Raw genomic sequence first — 15,482 nt, 5'->3', positions numbered from 1 at the left:
GATGATCCTCCTGCCAATCCCCAGGCGACCCTTGCTCTTTTTAGCCTGAGTGTCTGAGGTCCCTGCCTCCTCCTCCTGCTCCTCCTGCTGCTGCTGCTGTTTGCCTGGGATGCTCTGTTTCTCTGATGCTGCCTGGGGGCAGCTCCTGACTTCTAAATCATCCTCACTGCTGTTGGTGTTCAGTGTGGTGGAGAGGGAGGTCAGAGGATCCTGGCTAAGGACTGCACAGGCAGCGGGGGTCCTTGTCAACATGGCCAGTTGGGAACTATCTATCCTGCAGGACTCACTGCTACTCATACTGGGAGTCCCATGGCAAGGATTCTGCCCCGATTGGTCTTCTGCAAGTATCAGTGGTTGGGAGCTGAGAGCAGCACACTCAGGGGCTCTGCTGTTGCAGCCTGATTGTCCCTGGACGCAATGGAGAATGGGACTGCTTTCAACACTGGGGATGGCATGAGGCATGGGCTTCACTTTGTTGTGGTTCTTCTGAAGTCCTGGGGACAAGGCACTGGCTTGGAGCCTGGGTGGCAGGGAGCCTGCTTTATGGTCCAGCTGGAATCCCAGGTCCTCAAAAGACCTTAGAGCTTCAGGACCCTGAGGAGATACCAAAGTTTCCACTTCACTATGTATTTCTTGCATGCTAAAGCCCTGCTGTTGGGATTTCACCCAGTGTGGCACAGAAGACAAGGGGTAATCCCGTTCTTTAAGGCACAATTGAGAGCATAGGCCCCCTGGGAATTCCTGTATTTCCTGTTCCTGGGGGAGAAACAGAAACTCTTCACTTGTTTCAGGTACTTCATGTCCTGCACTGAGCCACTGGTAGCTCATGGTGTCTGCCACTATGGGCCTCACCTCCGGGTCATGGGTCAGTAACCTTTCCAACAGGTTACTAAGCTCTAGGTTTACACAGGTGAGAATTTGGTAGTGTCCGGACAGGATGTTTTCCTTGAGCTGCACAAAATCCTCCCCGTCAAAAGGTAGTGACCATGTCACCATGGTGTACAGGACCACGCCCAGACTCCAGACATCAGCCTTGTACCTACTGAACTCCTCCTCTAAGAATTCCTCAGGGGCACAATACTCAAATGTCCCACACAAATCTTTCAGGTTTTCTCCATCAGCCAATTTGCAGCTGAGCCCAAAATCGGTCAACTTAATATTTAGATTGGCATCTAGAAGGAGATTTTCTAACTTTAAATCTCTGTGCATGATAAGCTGCTCATGGCAGTAATGCACAGCTAATAAAGTTTGGTTAAACAGCCGATGTATCTCTTCATCCTGTAGGCAGCCTTTCTCTATCATGTACCACCTAAGTTCCCCGCGATCACATACTCCATAAAAATGTAGGCTCTCTCTGTCGTGTGCCTTAGCTGCAACAGTTTTATAATGTGAGGGTGATGCAGCCCCTTCATTATTTCTGCTTCTGCCTGCTGCTCGCTACGGGGCAGCAGGTCCGATGGAGCTCCTCAGGGCCAGCCTACGGAGCTCTGAGGCCTAGCGGGATGATGAGCGTTGGCGGCAAAGGAACCACACCAGAGCTGGGAGATCAGTCAATGCCCAGGGCGCAGCCGTGTTCTCAACTTTATTGGGAGGGGGAATAGCTTTTATAGACACAAAAAGGGGGCTGTCCAAGGCACAAGGGAACTGAGCCAAACAGCTGAAAGGTCAGGCAGGACACGAGGCGGGCATGCCCTCAAGGGCCTATCACAGCTGAGGACACATACTGTTCTCCTGTCTCCTGTCAGGCTAGGTACCTCCCCCGGGGGCCATCTTGAGTTGTTGGAAACGCTGCCACTGGAATGCCGAAGTGCAGCAAACTCGAGCAAAGGCTTAGTGGCCTTGTCAAGCGAAGGCTTAGTGGCCTTGTTTCCTTTTCAATTGGAGCCCCCCGCATCTCCCCCTTTGCTTTTACTTTGAGGGTAACCGTGCCTGTCTTAGGTTGTCCCCACCAGGAGCTGGAAGTTGCCTGTCTTGGAGAAGCCAGGAGGGAGGGCCTGGCCATCCGTCTTAGGTCGACCATTCCCGGGGGATCTTACCCGTCATTGGCTACCAGTACCCTATTTAGGAGATGAGGGGATAAGCGGAGAGGTTTGGCTAGTAACCCAGTGGGGTATCCTGTTGACTAACAAGGGCCTGGTACCTGACTTCTAGCTGGTTGACTTGGGTTGAACGAAGCTGTTTTCTAACAAAGGAACCTAAGGTGTTAACCACACAGGGGCCTATGAGCAGAAGTGCAATTATGGCAGTGATTGGACCAAACAACGGCAGGAGGTAGGGCAGCCACCCTCCCCACATCCCTCGCCAGCCATTGTAAGAGTCCATTAGGCATCGCCGGCGACTTTCAAGGTTGTCTTGAAGTTGTTTAATTCAATCCTGGACAACTCCAGATTGGTTAACAAAAAAGCAGCACTCCTCCTTGAGGAAGACACAAAGGCCTCCCTCCTTTGCCGTTAGTAAATCCAGTCCTCTTCTGTTTTGAAGGACTACTGAGGCCAGGGAGGAGATCAGTTCCTGTAAGACTCTAAGCAATTGGGTTATTTCTCGCAGGTCCCCGACAACCTGAGAATGTAATCCGTTGTTGAGATAAAAGGCGGAGATCCCAGCCACACTGGTACCCACCCCAGCGGAAACACCCAACCCCACAAGTAAGGGGATAAGGGCCAGCGCCCGGGCTATCCGGGCTTTTCTGGAGAGGGGAATCGGAAGGGGCTCAGTAGCCAAGGCAATTTCAACCTGTGGAGAAGCAACAAGACAGGGGAGCAGATTTGATTGCTTCTCATGGTATGGGTTAATAGATGCTGCCATAGGAAGGAAGCATTTGCGAGTGCGCAGTAAGACTGATTAGGCAGTAGAGTTGCATTATCTATTTTTTTATGTTTTTTTTTTTTTTGACAGGCAGAGTGGACAGTGAGAGAGAGAGACAGAGAGAAAGGTCTTCCTTTACCTTTGGCTTACCCTCCAATGGCCGCTGCGGCTGGCGCGCTGTGGCCGGTGCATCACGCCGATCCAAAGCCAGGAGCTGGGTGCTTATCCTGGTCTCCCATGGGGTGCAGGGCCCAAGGACTTGGGCCATCCTCCACTGCACTCACGGGCACAGCAGAGAGCTGGACTGGAAGAAGAGCAACCAGGACAGAATCTGGCGCCCCAACCAGGATTAGAACCCGGTGTGCCAGCGCCACAGGCGGAGGATTAGCCTATTGAGCCGTGGCACCAGCTGTATTATCTGTTTTTGGTTTTTTTTTTTTTTTTTGACAGGCAGTGTCAAAAAAAAAAGGCCTGGTACCTGACTTCCAGCTGGTTGACATGGTTTGAATGAAGCTGTTTTCTAACAAAGGAACCTAAGGCGTCAACCACACAGGGAGAGAGACAAAAAGAAAGGTCTTCCTTTTGCTGTTGGTTCACCCTCCAATGGCCGCTGTGGCCGGCGCACCACGCTGATACAAAGGCAGAAGCCAGGTGCTTCTCCTGGTCTCTCATGGGGTTCAGGGCCCAAGGACTTGAGCCATCCTCCACTGCCTTCCTGGGCCACAGCAGAGAGCTGGCCTGGAAGAGGGGCAACCGGGAAAGAATCCAGCGCCCCGACCGGGACTAGAACCCGGTGTGCCGGCGCCCCAGGCGGAGGATTAGCCTATTGAGCCACGGCGCCGGCCTAAAGTCTCTTGCTTCTGCTTCAGCCCCTGGCTTCTGTCCCAGTACCGGCCTTTGTAGCCACCTACGAAGAGGGGCACGGGACAGAGAGCTAGCCTTTAACTCCATGCCAATGAGCATAATAGGGGGTCTCCTTTGGTGAGGTACTGCGCATAGCCAACAGCCTTGCCGGACAGGTAACGTGGAGGTGTTAAGCAGCTGGTAAGTAAGGTTAAGCATCTCTAGTCAGGTCAAAAAGGGCTATATGGGCTATTTTCTTTTTCCACATTACTGATTAGCTGGGATGTATTTTTGCTTGTTGAAGCACTTCCTCAATGGGGGAGGAAGTATGAGCAGGGATCCATACCTTTATTGTTCTAATGAGGCCCTATGGATCTCTTCCTTTCCCGCCCACTCGAATTCCTGCATCCTCTCCTGAGAGCCATTTAGGATCATCGGAATTTCTTATAGTTTACTGGGTTGCAAGCTCCTCTTTTACAGGAGCTCCCCTTTGGGCAGAGTAGCTCCAAAGGACTCTTAAGCGACCCTGTGTGTGAATGTGGGCAGCTCCAGTAGGGGCAGTACCTTCCTGGATATTCACACAGTCTCCCTTTTGTAATGTTTTCCAGCATATGTATTTATGGTTAGTTGCATAAGTTTTTTCCCAGTCTGCACAGGACCCCCACCTGGTTGTGGGTTGGCAGGCGTCAAAGTAAAAGCTCAGCTTCCTTTGAGGTACATTTGGAAGTGTTGAGGACTCCTGGAGGATCGATCCCGATAGCCAAGATACGAAATTCCCATTGTCCCCCGCCGGATGACGTCTCACCAGGCAACAGTTCCAATAGCAGGGTTGGGAGGACCGCCCCTGCAACAGGTAGCCACAGGTGTCTCATCATTCCTGTGAAAAAGAGAGAGAGAGATAAGGCCTCAAGAGGGCTGGGCTCTTGGATTAAGGTCATTAATAAGGTCAGTGGGGGGAAGGTGTTTGAGGTCTCTGGCCAGGACCCAGATGGGCTTGTCTTCATTTTGGAGGAAGACACATCCAAAGCCTATGCCTGCTGTTAGGAGTGGGTCAGGGCCCCTCCAGGCCCCTGTGAGGGGGTTCTCTCCATCGGACCTTGGACCTTAACAGTGGAGTACTTAAGAGTAGTTGTCCAGTGTCGCTGGAAAGGAGTGAGGTTGTCAGTCTTTGAAAAATTTAAAATATTTAAGGTGCATAATGCCATCTTTAGCTGGTCATGAGGGGGTGTTACTCCCCCTTTTTGTTTTATAAGTTGGGCCTTTAATGTTTTGTTTTGTCTTTCAGTGATTGCCTGGCCCGCAGGGTTATAGGGGATACAAGTGATATGTTTAATTTTCCAATGCTTTAGAAAGGTAGCAAATGAGGTGCTGGTAAAACAAGGTCCATTATCAGTTTTAATTTGTTTAGGAATGCCAAGAACCCCAAAGCATTGTAATAGATGATTGTTAGTGTGTTTCGCCTTTTTGCCTGTGTAGGCTGTAGCCCAGCAGGCATTGAGAAAAGGTGTCAACAGTTACAAAAATATACTTAAGCTTTCCATAAGAAGTGAAATGGGTGACATCAGTTTGCCAGGTGGTTGGGTGCCAGTCCACGAGGGTTGACCCCAGGTCCCTGTAAGGGAGGTAGCTGTAAGAATGGTGAACAGGACTTAGAAGTTCGGACGATTTTCTTTAATTCTTTAATTGGGTCATGGGGGTATCGATGTTGTAACCCCCTCCAATTGACGTAAGGTCATGAAAGGAGATAGCCTCATCTTGTGTAAGGTAGCACTGGGATGAGGACGCTAATGAATCCGCAATGGCATTACCTTGAGACAAAATATCCGGGAGGTGGACAAGGCTTAGTCCTTGACTTCAGAAAGTTTCTGGTTTGAATCCTTAAAGGAGTGATAGGGTTATCATCAAGTTTAATGTGTGAACAAGGGAGGTTGGGGAGTAGATTGGCCACGTAAAGACTGTCAGTAAACAGGTTAAAGGGTCCCTGTATTGTTTTCAAGGCCAGGACAACGGCATAAAGTTCCTTGAATTGGGCTGACCCTTGAACATAATGAACTACTTTTTTTGGCACTTCTTGTCCCTGCATATGGGGCGGAAAGATGGCAATTGCTGCTCCTATTTTTCCCCTGTCAGTGAACACAGTGTGAAAGGATGGGTCAGCTTCAGCCAAAAATAATTTGTGTAGTATCCAGTCAAGTTTGGAGAAGGAGTTCATCCATTTATAGGGGCCACAGTGGCAATCAGTCTTCCCCGGGAAGCCTTCTAGAGCAATTGCAATGCGGCTATTGTTTCGTTGTAACCACTCGAAATCAATCGACCAAAATGGTACAACAAGGGTATGTGGCTGATGACCAAAGAGACGATCGGACAGGTTCCTACCCTTTATGATGCAGTCAGCGAGGTGGTCTAGGGTGGCACAGATCCGGGGGGCCCCTCCCATGGACAGATGAACCCAGTGGATGGGTTCTCCATCTTGAGCCAAAAGGCCGGTGATGAGGGATTTTCTGCTGAAGATATAGAAGAGTAGGTGCGTGGAAGGGTCATAACACCTCAGGCAGGAACAATCTATATAGCCTGTTGGAGCTTAAGGAGAATGTGTTGGTGTGTTTTTTCTAAAGCAATAGTCTTATACAAGGTACCTCCCTTAAGGAGGTCAAACAGGGGAGTAAGCTCCTTGGGTTCGAATAGGGATCCAAGGTCTCATCCAGTTAATTTCCTCAAGGAGTTTTTTTTTAACTGAGATAAAGAATAGGTTTGTTGGATCTGAAGCTGCGGTCGAGTGGGGGAGACCATATCTAGTTCTTTTTTTTTTTTTTTTTTTTTTTTTTTGACAAGCAGAGTGGACAGTGAGAGAGACAGAGAGAAAGGTCTTCCTTTGCCGTTGGTTCACCCTCCAGTGGCCGCCGCGGTCGGCGCGCTGCGGCCGGCGCACCGCGCTGATCCGATGGCAGGAGCCAGGAGCCAGGTGCTTTTCCTGGTCTCCCATGGGGTGCAGGGCCCAAGGACTTGGGCCATCCTCCACTGCACTCCCTGGCCACAGCAGAGAGCTGGCCTGGAAGAGGGACAACCGGGACAGAATCCGGCACCCCAACTGGGACTAGAACCCAGTGTGCCGGCGCCACAAGGCAGAGGATTAGCCTATTGAGCCGCGGCGCTGGCCGTATCTAGTTCTAAGACAGCCCCAAGAACCTTAAAGGGGGTTACCTTTTGAACCTTTTCAGGGGCAATCTGGAACCCATGTTTAGTGAGCAATTGTAAACAGGAGTATCTGGGGACCTGGAAAGATCCAATCTGTATCTGGGGACAAAGAGGGACTGCTGCAGAGTTCTCATCCCATCCGTAAGGTCTTTGGTCTCCTTCAAACTCCCGGAGGTTTGGCCTCGGAGCAGTTGAGACCTTCTGTAATACGACCATCTAAATCTGTCCGTGGAAATTCTGTACGGCCCGTGTTTGTGTCCCCTCCCCCACCCCGGTGCTGCGCAGTCTCCTCCCTGCCCCAGTCCTGCCCCTGGGGCCACAGTTCTGCCCCTGGGGCCGCAGTTCCACATGGTGCCTCGCCTTGGCCAGCGCCTAGTAGCCGACTTAGAACTGGTGCGGACCAGTGGATTCCAACTGTTTAATTAAAACAAAGCATAGCGAGGGCCGGTGGTGGGTGTTGATGCAATGTGATTTCTGCCCAGTGCTCTTGAGTGTCAAAGTAAAGAAATTCAGTGAAGTGCGGAGAAGCCAGCAGGAGCCCTGAGGGCCAGCTGCGGCATCCGGTGAGCTCTTGCTGGCCCTCAAAAATCCGGGGAAGAGGGTGTAAATCTCTCGCCAGGCCATGCCCGTATCTCCAACAGGTCTCCAAGGTGAACAGCCTTCTGGCATGTTGGAACAATGTAAATGTTAAAAAGGAGAATTACAATTGGGTTAATTTCTGTAAAGGAAAGACTCCATGTCTATCATCAGGCTCTGTTGGCTGGTCTCAAAGTGGCAGCATGCAAGATTGGCACAAAATTCGAATTTGGCCTTAGAGACTGGTGTGGACTGGGTAACTCTCCTCCTGCTTGCCTTATCTCAGAATTTGAACTTTACCTTAGAACCAGGCCTGGTCCAAAGTCTACTCTCCCTGTCTTATCAATGGAACAAATCGGGTATCCCACCCTTCTGATGGCTTTTCTGTTTTATCTCGTGCAAGCCAGAAGATACTGCTTTGTAACTTGCTGAACTTATTTTGCAATTTGTTTTAACAAATTTCTGGGTGGTCAGTAGTCAGTGATACAGTAAGGTAATTAGCACTTGTTTTAGATAAATACAATTTTAATTAAATTCAGGTACAGATATATAATATCAGCATCTTAAGTCATTTAGGTATAACTGCTAATTTAAATTGGGTAAAGACAAATGAGATAAGTGTCTAAATGTAAACTTTGGTACTTTCAACACCTTATGTTCTATAGAAAAACTACTTGAATTTGCTAACATGTTTTCATAGATTGTCCATATAAAAAATAGTTCAACATCACTTAAAAGTAATTAATGCTGAAATTTGATGTGTTACCTTGTTTAAAAATGTGGTCTTGATTTAAAGATTTTTAATAGGTTATTTCAAAATGTAAAGCAAGAAAATTGACAGATGAAAAACATCACAAGTATAAAAATAAAATGTTTCAAGTAAGTTAAAGAGGGTGTGTAAAAGTCACAAAAAGTTGTAAGAAAAAAAATTTTTGGACACGAAAGCTATTACTGATTTTCTGTTAGAGCAAAAAGTTAATCTGTCGTGTTCTCTTGATGTCTCTTAAATTCTAATTGTCTAAAAACAACTGAGTTTTTAGTAAGAGCTATGGGTTATTTAAATATGTGCTTATTTTCAAACCTTTAAATAATCACCTTGTAACAATGATCAAATTTGGCCTGTATTATGTCATGATATAAAATAGTATTGATACAAATGTCTGAAAATTATAAAGTCTGGTAATCTAGTGTTACTAAACATAATGGTCATCTTGGTGAAGGGGCCCCAGAGGCCTAAAAGAGTTAAGTGTGCCTTGTAAAATCCTACAGGTGCTTTCAAAAATGCTATGTAAAGTAAACAAGTGTCTCTTCTTGGTTAACAGGTTTGTAATTTTAAATATGACAACTTAAGGTCTTTTGTCATCCACAGTTTTGTATATCAGATTTACTGCTCATAAAACTAAAGCATTGTTGGTTCTGTGTTTAACTGTCCTCCTATAGGTTGCAATGGACTTTTTCCAGCTACATCTGTTGTATTCAGTACTTTGGGATGACTCTTTAAACTGATAAAGCCAGTAATGTATTGCAGGTACCAGCTGGAAAAAAGTATAGTTAACTGAGGTTACTAAGATCAGAAAGTAATTCAAATCAATTGGTGATTCATAAAAAAGGTTAAAGATTCTAACAACTATCACTGAAACTGCTTTATTGTTCTGATGTATGTGACCCTGTAGTTTGCTGTGAAACTAAATGCATCTATCTAATCAATTCCTCTGTATCATTTATGTATGTTTTTCTAATGTCTCTGCTGGTCTAAATGTTCTGTATACAAGAAAGTTATTTCAAGTGTTACATATTGCTGTAGAGCTTGATTATATTGTAATCTGTAACAGAATGTTTCCCGTAAATTTAAAAGGCTAAAGTTGATCAAAAATTCGTGTAACCTAAATCTCTGTAAACTTGTTAAAAGAAAAAAAAAACTGAAAATATTTTATATACTTGTGCTTAAATTTGCTGGTTAAACAAGCTACAGCATGTTGGGTATTTAAGAGATGTTTCCGAGTACATGTATTCTTAAAATTTGTGAAGGACATTGGGCCTTCTGGTAGGTGTTTTCCTAAGTTGTTGTCTAATAATTGAATCTGCTTGCTAAGTTTATTTCATTTGCTATTACTCTTAAAATATTTGTGTATGAAAGAACTGCCCTGCCTTTTTGACCCTGTTGCCATGTATGATTATTCCTTGTGAGATTACTTAATTACTTGGATTAAAGACTAGCGTAGAAAATTAAAGCCACTGCCAGGCAACACCACACAGAGTAACGTATCTGTTTTGCCTCTGGTGGTGCAAGGTTTTTTAAGCATGGCTGGTAACTGGTAAGATTTTGTAGTGACAATCTGGCAATATCCTTGCATAGCTATTTGGGTAAGGACATAGGTCAGTTCTGTTAAAGGTCAACCATGTTCAGAAATCAGAGTAGCTCAACCAGGCTAAATATTTATAGGAAACATGCCTATAACTCTGGACTTCTAGTCTGGACAACACAAATTAGAGGTGGGACTGAGCACTCCCTTGACTTGCATTCTCTGGTCTACTTTAACAAGAACCAGGAGGAAAAGAAAACTGGACATCAGAAGCAATGTGAAGATGGATGGCAGGCCTATTACAGGCAGCTGTGTACAGTGTTCTGCCCTCAGGGAGACCCAATAGGCCAGGCCACTGCAGTGGCTTTCGATGTGGTAAGCCTGGGCTTCAGCAGAAGTCAGCTTATAAAGAGCCCTGGCAGCTCTGCCAGCCAGGAGTTGGATCACTGGAAATGGACCTGCCCTGGAGTCGAAGGACTTCAGGTCAGAGCCACAGATCTTATTGGCTCTAAGCTGAAAATCCCTTCACTTGGCTCAGCCTTCAAAGTGACCACCACTGTTGAGAGAATGGCCAAGTAGGGTCAGTGACATTGCAGACAGAGCTTTAAATTTGCTGTTGGAGATGCCACCTACCTTTACCTGGCCAGCTCTCCTCCCAGGCCAGGTAAGTAATGAAAGTCAGCAGAGTGCCTTCCCCAAGGAGGTTCACACCTCCCTTAAAATGTACCCTATGTAAAAAGATAGATAGGTCTAGTGTTGCCGTTGATTTCTCAACAATGTTGCAGTGGATTGGTTTCTGAGAGGAGCAGTGTGGTGGGGGCAAGAGGCGCGGAGTCACCACACAGACCCCCGGGGGAGTCGGGTGAAAGCAGACTTGAGGCGAGCAGCCAGCAGACTCGTTTATTTCAGTTGGTACAACATCTTGTATAGCCAAGACCAGCCAGTCTGGTCAAGGGGCGGTCTGTGCCCCAACCAATCACAGCCTGTTGCCAGGCAGTTTCCAAAGCCATCCAATCACAGCCTGTTGCCAGGCAGTTTCCAAAGCCATCCAATCACAGCCTGTTGCCAGGCAGTTTCCAAAGCCATCCCTGAGTAACTGACGCTCGCTTGCCAGTGGCCACCTTGGCATGGCCTTCTCATTCCATCACATTTCTCCCTTTTTGTTTATTTTTGAGCAATGGGATGCATGACTCTTGGTCCTACCATTGTTGACCCCATTTCCATGTGGTCTCCTTACGCAGTTGTGCCTGTCTTAGGTTGTCCCCCAGGGGATCTTACCCGTCATTGACTAACCAGTGCTCAAATCGAGAGATCACAGGATTGCTTGCTCAGATAGGGGTAGGAATGTGGAATAATGGTTATCAGGAATGGCATGACCGCACACAGGCTGTGGGCCATTTGAGTGGCTGACCAAAGCTAGTGGGGTACAAAACAGTAACAGATGTGGCTATGGGCAGTTTCTCAGGGTAGGATGATAGGGCAGGTGTGTCTGCTAACAAGGTGGGTTCTCAGTCTTGTTCAGCTGGTTTTGTTGGCTGTCAGTTGCAGGCTTGATGTTTCTGGCTGGTACCCAAATGTGCTGTTCTGCATTCTGTGGAAAGACACAAGCATATCCTCGACCTTTGGTTAGCAGAGGGTGTGGTCCTTTCCATTCTCCTGTCAGGGGGTCTTTCCACCTAACCACAGTGGCTGGGGTCTGGGATGGAAAGGATCCCCAATGTTTATAAGCTGGGCTGATCCCTTGGGAATCAAAAGTAAGAAAATTGATAGTGAAAAGGACCTCAGTCAAAGCAAGCTATGGGTCTAAGGCATATGATTATTTTTTTGTCTTTGTAAGAGATCTTTAATTGTCCTGTGAGTTCTTTCAGTAATTGCCTGTCCCTGTGGGTTGTATGGGATACCTGTGGCAGACTGTATGTTCCAAGATTTCAGGAAGGAATTAAATTCCTGTGATGTATACGCTGGCCCGTTAGCAGTCTTTATGGTCCAGGGGACACCAAGGACCAGCATGGCTGATTTCACCACCTTTATCACATTACTAGCCTTTTCTCCGGATTGGGCTGTTGCAAATACAGCCTTTGAATAAGTATCTACCACCACATGGACAAACTTAAGTTTACCAAAGGAATTAATGTGGGTGACGTCCACTTGCCATAGTTTATTAGAAGCAAGGCCTCACGGGTTCACTCCTGCTTGTTGCAGTGGGCCTAACGGGGCGAGGGGTGCACAATTCTTGCAAGAGTGCACTAGGTGTTTGCATTGGCTCATTGTTAGCTCTGGAAAAAGCAATTTTATGTTGCTTGCTGACATATGAAATTTTTGGTGTAAAATACGGGCTTGTTCTAAGTGTCCAATGGAAGCCGTGTTGCAGGAGATAAGACGATCAACCTTTCTGTTGCCTTGGAAAATAAAGCCAGGTAACGCAGTATGTGATCTTACGTGTGAGATATACCATGGATATTTTCTGTTCTCAATTAGCTCTTTAAGTGTTGTGAATATCTGGTCAATTGGCTTACTGGTCGGGTTAAAGACTGCAAAAGGGATCGTCTTTGCTACCTATACTGAGTATTTGCTGTCCGAAAATATTTTTACCGGTCCATCTTGGCTAAGGAGTAGAACCTTGACTATTGCTTTTATTTCTCCCAACTGTACTGATCCCCCATGGGGTTCTGCATGGATCTTATCTTTTTCTGTTAAAGATTTGATCACTATTCCAAAGAGTGACTTGTTGGCATCCATAAACGCACATGGTGCCATGGGTATAGGTTGATTAGCAGGGAAAGCATGTTTTGGATAGTCTGTTTCTAAGGTTTGTAGTGTCTGGAGTAGCCTGTCTGCTGGCAGGTGATTGTCAATCTGTCCTGGAAAATTTATCATTAAAATTTGAAAGAGCATGCTATTCTGCATCAATGTCGACAGTTCTAATTGTGATAGTGGTTGGACCACTATGTCTGGCTCTGTGTTAAATATCTTATTGGTATAATATCTTAATTTAAGTCCCATCATAAGGATGGCATCTGCTTTGTTTGCTATTTTAGGACAATCGCTCCAGGCTATGTGCACCCAAAAAAGTGGTCCGTGTTGTTGCCAAATAACTCCTAAGGGGGCCTTGAGGATAGCTATGGTTATGGCAAATAGAGGCACCTGAGGGTCATATCTAGAGGTTTTTAAATTTGACAACTGGGTGTTAATCTTTTCTATAGTGGATTTGGCTGCAGGTGTCAATGTGATTTTTGAGGAAGGGCTGTTTCCCTTAGTAAATCGTGTAGCGGTCTAAGTTCTGCAGGTGTTAGGGGAAGGAAGGGCTTCAGCCAATTGATTTGGCCACATAGTTGCTGAAGTTCATTAAGTGAGTATTTATGCTTGACTTTTAGGTTTGGGCCCATTGGAGATATATGGGAGGAGATTTGATAACCCAAGAATTGAAAGGGAGGAAAATGTTGTACTTTTTCTGTGGCAATAGACAAACCCAGGAATTGTAAATTTCTTACTGTCTCACTTAGACAGGTATTCAGAATTGCTGCATTCTTGTGAGCAAGTAAGATATCATCCACATAATGTATGACCAAGCACTGATCTTTAAGTGTGCTGGTCGCATGAGAAACGTATCTTTGGCAAATGGCAGGGCTATTTTTCATGCCTTGTGGGAGTACTGTCCACTGGAATCTTTTTGCAGGGAGCTGGAAATTGGGCTCCCATACTGTAAAGGCAAAGTAAGCCTTATCCTGCTCTAATGGGAATGGAAAAGAAGCAGTCTTTGATATCAATGGTAACTATGTGATATCCATTAGGAATGGCCCCTGGATGGGGAATGCCAGCCTGGAATGTTCCCATCTTTTTTATATTTTTGTTAATTGCTTCTGAAATCCTGTAGAAGCCTATATTTTCCCTGTTTCTTTGGTATCACAAAAATGGGCATGTTATGAGGGCTAGTGGAGGGTTCTGTGTGTCCCTTTTCCAATTGTTCCTGTACCAGTTCTTTAAGGATGCTAAGTTTGGGTTGTATTATTGGCCACTGTTCTACCCAGATGCTTCCTGTTTTTTCCCATTCAATGGGGATTGGGCTTGGCTTTTGTATGAGGTGAGCAGTGGCCCCTAGAATTGGGGGTGAATCTTACTTGTAGGTTCTCCATTAAAGCTGCTGACTTGTAGAGATTTGTGATCCGTAGTGAGGACTGCTTGTATTTGTGAGAGTACATCTATCCCCCATAAGGTCATGAAAACTTCAGCAATTAGTGGGAAGATGGTTCCTGTATCTCCATTGTCATCTAAATATAGAGTCAATTTCAGCCTCAGATTGAAGATGGGCATCGACCAGTTAATGGTAGTAGGACTCCCTCTTACTTGCTGGGCTGAAGGCCGCCCCACTGGGAGTTTAAAGGTTTGGTCTTGCCATCTTTTGCCCAATGAAAGCCTTTGTTACATAGTTAGGTCATTTATGGCTGTTGGAGTCCAGGGTCTGAATTTTGTGTCCGCTCCTACATTAACAGCAAATGTGCAGGTGGCATGGGGTCTAGCAGCTGCCCTAAGAGCTTGGGGTGTCCAAGTACTGCCACAAATGTGGGGATCCTCACTGGGTGCAGATGGGATGACCTTGCATGAGTTATTGTCTAGAGGTCCTTTAAGTTCATCCCACAGGTATGTGGGGGGTGGCTGACTAGGCGTTGCTACATTGTTTGCTACCTTATTTTCACAGTTGGAGCTCTCTCTCCCTAAGTCATCAACTGTTTGTGAGGCAGAGGCCTGGAGTGTCAGGCTCTTACCACTCACAAATTCACTATGGCTTATAATCTGCGCAGGATTCTGAGAGGGGGGGTATCTTTCCCATGTCTGAGCACTTAAGAGCCCCATGGCACGCCAACTCTAGCCAAAGGAAAGACACGTACAGCACTGCTGCCATAACAAAGCAAATTCCTAGCACCTCAGCTGTTGATGGCATTTTGCAGGAGGTTTCCCTACGTTAGACAAACAGATAGTGGTGTATCAAATCGTAAGTATGTCCTGTGCCTAGTGGGGGACTTCCTTGATTCATTAGGTCAAGGCCGTATGGCCACACGGTGTCTCCGGAGCGTCACCTCTCTTGAGTGAGGGAAGATGACTTGGTTCTGAATTCTGGGATGATGAGTCCCTTATGAGAATTCGCCAGGCGAACCGAAAGTAAAAGGAGGAGCCGAGAAGCGACGTACGCTTCTGGGTGGTGTGTGCCTAACCTGGGGTCACTTAGACCGAGGACAAGGACAAGGAAAGGGGCGTAGGAGGGGGTTCTGTGCTCACCCTCACAGAACCGAACAGCACACAAAACACCGAGGGGCCTACTTGCCGAAATCCAGGGGGGACCTTGCCGAGTCCGACATGCTGTCTTTCTCTCAGTCAAGTTGGCGTGCCAGATGTTGCTGTTGATTTCTCAGCAATGTTGCAGTGGATTCGTTTCTGAGAGGAGCAGTGTGGTGGGGGCAAGAGGCGCGGAGTCACCACACAGACCCCGGGAGTCAGGTGAAAGCAGGCTTGAGGGGAGTATCCAGCAGACTCGTTTTTTTTTTTTTTTTTTTTTGACAGGCAGAGTGGACAGTGAGAGAGAGAGACAGAGAGAGAAAGGTCTTCCTTTGCCGTTGGTTCACCCTACAATGGCCGCCGCTGCAGCCGGCGCACCGCGCTGATCCTGGCAGGAGCCAGGAGCCAGGTGCTTTTCCTGGTCTCCCATGGGGTGCAGGGCCCAAGCACCTGGGCCATCCTCCACTGCACTCCCTGGCCATAGCAGAG

General features: G+C 46.8%; 1 protein-coding gene across 23 annotated transcripts in view; it reads left to right on the top strand.

Annotated features, from left to right (window-relative positions):
- The window catches only part of LOC103346408 (trafficking protein particle complex subunit 9), a 142,825-nt gene that overhangs the window by 66,404 nt on the left and 60,939 nt on the right, over positions 1–15,482 (top strand). Inside the window, exon 8 of one of the 23 annotated variants that reach the window (XM_051838564.2) lies at positions 8,860–15,267. The exons of the other annotated variants lie outside the window; for them this stretch is intronic. The gene's annotated coding sequence lies outside the window, so the exon portion shown is untranslated. Of the gene's footprint in view, positions 1–8,859; positions 15,268–15,482 lie in introns of those variants that run through there. 23 annotated transcript variants of the gene reach the window in all.

The sequence above is a fragment of the Oryctolagus cuniculus genome, chromosome 19 (genome assembly GCF_964237555.1).
Source record: "Oryctolagus cuniculus chromosome 19, mOryCun1.1, whole genome shotgun sequence".
NCBI lineage: Eukaryota > Metazoa > Chordata > Mammalia > Lagomorpha > Leporidae > Oryctolagus > Oryctolagus cuniculus.
The sequence above is the reverse complement of the archived record's forward strand: the minus strand, read 5'-3'. Positions and strand labels throughout refer to the sequence as shown.